The sequence below is a fragment of the Peromyscus californicus genome, unplaced genomic scaffold, assembly GCF_007827085.1.
Source record: "Peromyscus californicus insignis strain IS unplaced genomic scaffold, ASM782708v3 Scaffold_7__1_contigs__length_154581171, whole genome shotgun sequence".
NCBI classification, from domain to species: domain Eukaryota; kingdom Metazoa; phylum Chordata; class Mammalia; order Rodentia; family Cricetidae; genus Peromyscus; species Peromyscus californicus.
The window spans coordinates 26,998,902-27,008,266 of NW_026294595.1; positions in this window are offsets into that span (position 1 = coordinate 26,998,902).

Below are 9,365 nucleotides of genomic sequence, written 5' to 3' on the forward strand. Positions count from 1 at the left end.
GATGGGATCTTACCCTCTTTGTGGCTTAATAATATTCCATCATATATATATGCCACATTTTTTATAACATCTACTGATGGACAGTTATATTTTCTGTACTTTATTAGGAATAATGCTGCAATAAGTATAAACAAATACTTTCTCTGTGTAATGATTTCATTTTCTTTTAGTGTATACTCAGGGGAATTTATACCATATGGTGGCTGTATTCTTAATTTTTTTGTAGCTGATGTATCTTAATCTGGAACAAATCCATAGCCTCTTGCTTCCTGTGGAAACAAAAGCAGAGCCTCCTTTCCAAAGCAACATATCCTTAGATTCAAATTTTGAAGGCAAGATACCTTTAAAATATACATACTGGTTTAACTGAGCAGCCTTTACAATCAAATGTCTTTCTGCAGTAAAAAAAAAAAAAAAATCCCAAAGATAATATAGTTCAGACTCTGTGTGATTTCCATCTTTATATCTACATACTCTCTTCTATAATAGTTGTATTTATTTGTATTCTCACAAGTGCTAAGAGTTCTCTTTTCTATATATTCTTCAAGCACTTGCTATCTTTTGTCTTTTCAATAATAACTATGATGTCACGTATTTTGAGAATTTCAAATACATGAGTAATATAGTCATATTCACTCTCCTCTCTCTCAATTCCTCCCATGTTGCTTCTACTTCCTCTCAGACTTGTGACTCCTATCCAGTCAGTGTGTGTGTGTGTGTGTGTGTGTGTGTGTGTGTGTGTGTGTGTGTGTGTAAATATAACCTTCTGAATCCATTTACTGTTGATCATATGTATATGTGTTTGGGGCTGACAGCTTGGGATTACTCGAAAACCTATCCCATGGCTCCACCCTGGAAAAAACTAATAGTGCCTCTCAGCCACTACTTGCCTATAGCTCTTTGTCTAAGAGTGGGAACTTGTGAGATTCCCCCCCCCCCATATACTTTGGAATGTCAATTGTATATAAATACTGCTGAGTCTGTTTTTGTTGGTGGTGTACATATGGTTTCAAACATGATCACTCTGGACTGGACAACCCATAAGGGGTCTCATCCCTCAGAGAGGCTAATTCTCCTCCCAATAGACATTAGTTGGCTATAGTTCTTTGTCTACAGATGGGATTCTGAGATTTTTCTCCCTCCCATGATAACATGTCCATTGTTACTTTCATTGATCAGATCTTGTTTATTCAGCCATTTCTAGGAAAGTCTAACATTCTAGCTCTTAATAATCTTTCCACATCTCTTCCATAATGTCCCATGAACCACAGATGTGGGAGCTGTGATATAGATATATTCATCATGGTTGTGCTCGCCATAATCTCTTGATCTCTGCATTCTGTCCAGTTGTGGTATTGTGTTACGGTCTCAATTTGCTGTAGAAAGAGACTTGTCTGATGATGACTGGTAGCTACACTGATCTGTGCATATAAGGGTAAATTTAGAATGTAGTCAGGAATTATGCTAGTTAGAAAATTGATGGTAATAGATAGATTCTTTTCTAAGGTCTATGGACTCACTAGCTCTGGGAAGCTGGCTAAATTTCCAAGAGCAGGCAGTATTTCCCTCTTACTGAGTGGTTCTTAAGTCCAGTTACACCACTGTTGGTTGTCAGTGACATAGAGTTCCACTTTTAAAACTTTATGTTATCTTGTTGGTCACTGTTCCATGCTGACCATGCTGGTCACAGACTCTGGACTGACAGCTGGGAACCCTGAACCACACTAGGCCCTCTGAGTGAGCTCCCACTAGCTTGGGTCAGCTTTCTCTGTGGTTTTTCCCACCATGATCTTGACCCCCTTACTCCTATAATCTCTCCTCCTTCTCTTCAACTGAATTCCAGGAGTTTGGCCAAGTGCTTGGCTGTGGGTCTCTATCTGCTTCCATCAGTTACTGGATGTAAGTTCTATGCTGACAATTAGGGTAGTCACCATTCCGAGTACAGGCACCCTCTCCACCATTGCTATAAGTCTTATCTGGGGACATCTTTGTGGGTTCCTGGGGATTGATTTCCCTAACACCAGATTTATGGCTCACTCTGTCAAGATATCTCTTTCATTGCTCTCCCTCTCTGTCCCTCCCTCAACTTGGCCATCTAGAACTTTCATATTCCCATCTCCCATCCCCTCTCTTCTACTCCCCCTCCCATTTTACCCAGGAGATCTTAACCCTTTCTCCTTCCTGGGGGAATCTATGCCTGTCCCTCTTAGGGTCTTCCTCTATACCTAGTTTCTCTGGGGTTGTGGATTGAAATTTGCAGGCAAATGGATAGAACTAGAAAAAATCATCCTGAGTGAGGTAACCCAGACCCAAAAAGACAAATATGGTATATACTCACTCATAAGTGAATATTAGACACAAAGCAAAGGATAAACAGACAGTTCATAACCTCAGAGAAGCTAGAACTTCTTGTTTGTTGTCTTGTGTTTGCAGTATTAATTAAATTCAGGAAAAGTTTCTTTCTTGATTTCTTCTTTGACCCATTCATCATTTAGTAATGAGTTGTTCGATCTCTGTGAGTTAATAAACTTAGTAGAGTTTTTTCCTTAAGATTTTAAGTTTTATTGCCTAATGAGATATCTGGGATTATTTCCATTTTCCTGTGTTTGTTAAGGTTGTCTTTGTGTCCAGTGTGCCCTCTACTTAGAGACACTTCCGTGTGCTGTGGAGTAGAATGCATATTCTTTGACATCTGGGTGCACATACCTGTTATGTCCATTTGATGTATGTGTCATTTAATTCTGAAGCCTCTCTGTTTTTTGACCTGATGACTTAACTGTTGGAGAAAGTGGGGTGTTGAAATTGCCTACTATTACTGAGTTTGTGTTAATCATTGTCTTTAATTCCACTAGTATACTTTTTATCAAATTGGGTGCACCAGAGTTTCCTGCATAGTATGTTTAGTATTGTGATATTTTCCTGATTAATTGATCCCTTGATTAGAGTGAAGTGCCGTTCCTTTTCTTCTCTAATTAGTTTTCGTTTGAATCCTGTTTTGTCAGTTGTTAGGATGTCAACAGCTGGTAGCTTCTTGGTCCCATTTGCTTGAAATGCTTTCTTCCATCATTGCACTTTAAGATACTGCCTGTCTTTACAACTGACTTTTTTTTTTTTTTTTTTTTTTTTTTTTTTTTTTTTTTTTTTTTTTTTTTTTTTTTTTAGTTTTCAAGACAGGATTTCTCTGTGTAGTTTTGGTGCCTGTCCTGGATCTTGCTCTGTAGAACAAGCTGGCCTCGAACTCACAGAGATCCACCTGGCTCTGCCTCCCAAGTGCTGGGATTAAAGGAGTGCACCACCATCGCTCAGCTACAACTGACTTTCATGGTTTGTTTTTGTTTTCTGAAACAGTGTTTGTTTGTATAGCTCTGGCTGTCCTGGATCTAGCTCTGAAGACGAGGCTGGCCTGGAACTCACAAAGATCCACCTGCCCCTGCCTCCTGAGTGCTGGGATTAACGTGTGCACCACCACTGCCCAGCTTCTACTTCAAAATACAGACTCAGCTCAGTCTAAAATATTCCTCAGGGATGGTAAGATGACTCAGAGAGCAAAGGTGATAGCCGCCAAGCCTGAATATCTGAGTTCAGTTCCTAGGACCCACATGATGAAAAGAAAGAAACAACTCTAACAGGTTGTCCTCTGGTCTCCACATGCCTGCCATGGCACACACTTGAGCGCGTGCGCGCGCGCGCACATACACACACACACACACACACACACACACACACACACACACTTTTTTTAAAAAAGCTGACTTTTTTGTGACAACAAATAGATTGATTTTATTTCTTAATCTGTTCATCTAGCCTGTGTTTTTTTGTTTGTTTTATTTTGTTTTTGTTGTTGTTGTTTTTAGATAGGGTTTCTCTGTATAACAGTTCTAGCTGTCCTGGAACTCACTTTGTAGACCAGGCTGGCCTCAAACTCAGAGATGTGCCTGCCTCTGCCTCTAAAGTGCTGGGATTAAAGGCCTGCACCACCTTTTTGATTTGAGAGTTGAAGTCTTAGTATTTAGAGTTATTATTGAAATATATGTGTATATTACAATCATCTTGATTTTTTTTCTTTTTTGGGGGGGCGGGGCGGTTTAGTTGTGATTTGTTTTTCATTAAACTGCAGCTTCCCCTCTTCAGTTAGGAATACTGCTTCCAATATTCTGTTTACCATTTTGTTATTGTTTTTCTTGGATATGAATTTTTCTTGGCTTTTTAGACCATGAAAAATGATTGTTTCTCCTTAAACTATGGCAGATAGTTTTGCTGGGTATTATAGTCTAGTTTGGCCAGGAAAGGTGTCAGGTGCCCAAAAGTGTTTATATGTTTTATCCTAATACCAAGTGTTTGTGTTCCTGCAGCTTCTTGATATATTTTGAAATCAGATAGCATTCTTCAGCTTTGGTTGTTGGAGCTCAAGATTGCTTTGTTCATTCAGATGATTGTCTTTTCTGTTTCAGTGGAGATTATTAATGATATTTTGATGAGTGCTGCAGTAAATCTGTGCATCATATTTTGAGTAGTACGGAAGGCTTTACAATATAAATTTTTCCATTACAAAGACACAAGACAACATTCTCTGTGTGTACTTTCTTCAATTTCCTAATCAATGTTTTGTATTTTTTCAATGGCGACTTCTTTTAATTTTTGGTTAAATTATTCGTACAGGTATATTTTTATTTTAATGTGTGTGTATACATAATTGTTTAAATATGAAGTTCTTGTGTTTTGATGGTGCCTTGAGAATTTTCCAAATAATAGATTGTATTGTTTCACTACAGGGACAGTTTGAATTCTTTCTCTAGTCTGTTGCTCTTTTTTTCTGGCTAGACTTTCCAATACTCTGAATACAAATGGTAAAGTGGATGCACTTGCATTTTTCTTGTTCCTGATCTTCAAGAAAAAGTGGCTTTCTCTCCTTCCCCTTATTTTTAGTGTCTGGAGTAATATCGGAGGAGTTGGAGGAAAGAAATGGAGACAAATGCGACCAAATTTCATTGTATTAATGTATAAAATTCTCAAAGAATGAAAATTATCTAAGTCTAAACAAGGAAACATTTTTAAACTAAACAATTTTAAATTAAAATATGTTTGTACAAATTTATAGATGGAGAGGCAGGAAGGAGAAAGTAGGGCCTTGAGAAATTTTTAGTGCTGGGCATAGAGATAGTTTGTTGGAGAAAGTGCTTGTGGCACAAGCCTTGTAACCTGAACTCTGTACCCAGAACCCACAGCAGAAGGAAAGAACCATCTCCAGAAATCTGTCCTCTGATTGTCTCATGCCACCATATTTCACAACCCCAAATATCAGAATGTTGATGTTTCTTATATGAAGCTTTGCCTTTTACCCTAGAGAAGAAACTTCATTTTGTGGTACTACTACTGATGATGATGATTATAAATAATTATTAATCATTATTTGGAGGAATGGCTTATTATTATTAATCATTATTTGGAGGAGGGACTTTTAATATTTAGGCAAGGTTTCCTGTGTTTGTCCTGAGAAGAGTTAAATCTTTGTCTTTCAACTTTTTCCATCCCACATAACTACTCTAATGTCCGTCATTTGTTTTTATTTCACCACCTTTCTAAGGCTACTCTGGTGTTGGCCCATGTACCTGTCATTCCTTCTCTGCTGCTTTGTGTTTGTGTTTTTGTTTTCCATTGTAAAATTGTTAAACTGCCTTTGCCACTGGTGGATCATCTTTCATCTTCCTTCCTTCCTGTCTGTTCTACCTTTAGGTAGAGTATTTCATTACTGCTATTTTAATGAGATCTCAAGAGAGTGGAAGGGAGAATGAGTTCAACTAATCATTTTTATAGTAGAAATGCATGTTAAGAGTTTGGGCTGTTCCTATTGTCATTTTTTAATTTAGAATACATAAATACAATAAATACATTGATGTGTTGATTTCTTCTTTGGAGAATGTTTTTTATCTCTAGATAATTTTATGTATTCTCTTTATCTGTAGTTAGTATTTCCTAGTTTTTGCCCCATAAGTGGCTGACCCCTAAATTTTTTAAAATTTTAGTTATCAATGATTCATTCTTTATTAGATATTGTCTCTCTTTGTAGTCATGGCTGACCTGGAACCTGCTATGTAGATCATGCCAGCCTCGAAATCACAGAGATCCATCTGCCACTACCTCCCAATTACTAGGATTAAGACATGAGCCACCACCCTGGATGAAGTTGTCTTTATAGTATAGGATAAATCAACTTTGGTGAACATTTCTAGGACATTTAAAGAGAATTTTGTTCTCTGTTACAGAGTTGTATACATTTTTGTTAATTTACGTTAGAATGCTTGATTTATAAATGACTGTAAGTGAAATTACCTCCCCAGAACAATTATTTCTGCCTTTTCATGCTCTCTTGAATTTTAAATAGCTTCTATTGATATTCCAGTGCTGTTACTTGTAGTATAAAAGTTCATGAAATATATATCCTCATTATATACCTTCACTTTTTGATGAATCTAATTCACTTCACAAGTGTAATATATTTTGCTTTCATTTCACAAGTATATTATTAATGCTGCCATTTTTTGCTTTATTGTTGAAGTGCCAAAGAAATTTGTATATATTTATCATGTATAACATGTTTCAAAGTGCATATATATAGTGATATGGCTATGAAGTTAATTAACTCATATAGTACCCCATATACTTATTTTTTGTTGCAATGATACTTAAAGTCTATTCTCATAACAGTATTCAAGTATCCTTTTCTCTTTCTATATTTTATTGCTGACACTCATTGAAGTTATCTTTTTACATATTAAGTCATATTGTTAAAGAACGATAGTAAAGTTGCAAAGGATAGAAAGTACAATTACAAGATTATATATGGTGTCTTTAAAAGTAAATGTTTGCTATCCCCTCCCTTGACTCTGCCACCTGTGGTGGGTGAGGGAGCTGACCCTCCTCCTTACCAGCTGCAGGACTCAGGAAAGTAGACCCTGCATCTCTCCGGGGCAGCACAGTAGCGCTGACCCTGTTGGCAGAGGTGAGCCAGCCCGATGTTATGAGCATGGGAGAGCTGTCCCCATTACTCATCTGTCATGTGACAGCATGGGCTGGGGATAGATATGTCCCCCATCACCACCACCATCAATGCCTGAGGCAGGTGGAAAAGCTGGCCCTGAGGTCAGAAGAGTGGGAGAGTTGTCCCTGCCCCACATCAGCTGCAGCACTCCAGAGAATGGCCTCTACACTTTGCCTGTACAGTAGAGCTGGTCCTGAAGGTGTAGATGTGGGAGAATCAACCCTGAGGACTTGAATGCCAGAGAACTAAACCCACCTCTTGCTCATCACTCCAAGGGATGAACTAGTCAGGACAATGCTGGAGAATTCATCCTAGACGAAGACAGGGGAGAGCTGGCAGACTGACCAACCCTGCAACTACCCAGGCCCAGAACCACAATTATGTCTTAGCCCACCCCAACATCCACCCCACCTGTGATATGCTGGAGCGGGGGCAGGGGAGGGGGCTGTCCTGTAGAGCCAGGGCTGCGAGATCTCCACCACACAGGGCAGCAACAGGATGTCCATTAAGAGTCCCAGTGCGGGCCCAGGATCAGTGTTGTGGCAGAGACCAAGGGCCTCACACCAGACCAATGATTATTTGAGATGCATGCTTGCATGTAAAAATGTATGGATAAAGGGATTTACTGCATAAAAAAATTTTAAAAAGTAAATGTTTTGAAATGCTGCAGAAATGGCTCAGCAATTAAGAGCACATGTTACCCTTGCAGAGGACCCAGGTTCAGTTCCCAGCATCGACATGATGGTTTACAACTATCTATAACTCCAATTCTAAAGGATCCCACATCCTTTTCCGACCTCCAAAGGGACCAGGCTTGCATGTGGTATACATACATACAAACAGGCAAAGCACTCAGATATATCAAATGAAATAAATAAATCTAAAAAAAAATTACAGTGAATGTTTAAACTAGAATAGGCCTAAGGTTCTTGCATAGGAATTTTTTTACCTTTAACAATTGAACATGTTCTGTATTCCCTTGTGTCATATGGTTGTATAAGAGAAGTCTAATATCAGCTTCAGGTTTTAGTAACTATTATGCAATATTTTTTCTGCTGAGACCCCTGCAAGGTTTTGCTTTACACCTCTTTCAAATCTTTTGATTTGTAGTGTCTACATGTATGTTGCTTTCTTACTACATTTGAGTAAGCTCTTACATTCTGAAATTTTACCTTTCCTTCCTTTCTGGAGAACTCCAGGTATTATTTTCTCATATTTTTCTCCCATTATCTTTGTGTCTACTCCAGCTCTTATTTCCTGGGCCTTCTGAATCTGAATCTGTCTTCTCTTTTAGTCAAGATTCTCCATAGAAACAGCACCAATAAGTGTATACATAAAGGGAGTCCTAAAGGAATTGCCGTAAGTGATTGTGGCAGTCTGATGACAGAATTCCTTCACAGGCCTTTAAATGAATGGATGAGACCTAGAATACACTGCTTCATTCAAGGTCTACTAACTTAAATGTTAATCATATCTAATAACAAAATCAGCTTCACAGCAGCATTTAGATTAGAGTTTAACCAGAGAATTTAGCTCAATTGACATGCAATTAATTTCTATGGATTTTAAGCAGCTTCCTTGCTTTTTATTACTTCATTCTTAACAGTTACAACTTAATAGAATTTTTAAAAACTTTCTTCATAAATCATCTACTTACTACTTGAAACATTTTTACTACTCTAAATAAGTTAAACATAATTTTTAATTAAAACAATATTCTCTGGTTTTATATAATCCACATAATCCTTCAGTTTAATCATTTCCTTAAACATATGTATTAATAAGAAATGTTTCTTAGACATTCATCCTTTTTTTACTTTTTTCATTTTTTTTAATTATTAATATTTGTTTTATGTATATGGTGCTCTATCTGCATGTACACCGGCATGCCAGAAGAGGGCATCAGATCCCATTAGAGGTGGCTGTGAGCCACCATGTGGTTGCTGGGAATTGAACTCAGGACCTCTGGAAAAGCTGTCAATGCTCTGAGCCATCTCTCCAGCCCCAGTTAATTTATTTTTTTATTAAGAAATTTTTTTCATTCATTTTACATATAAATCACAGATCCCCCTCTTCCCTCCTTCTGCCCCTCCAGCCTTCATCCCAATCCACCCTCCCCCCATCCCCTCCTACAAGAAAGTAAGGCCTTCCATGGAGAGTCAGCAGAGCCTGGTAGCATTCAATAGAGGCAGGTCCAAACCCCTCCCCCTGCCTCAAGGCTGTGCAAGGTGTCCCACCATAGGTAGTGGGCTACAAAAAGCCAGCTCATGCACCAGGGATAGATCCCTGATCCTACTGCCAGCGGGCCCCTTAAGCAGATCAGGCT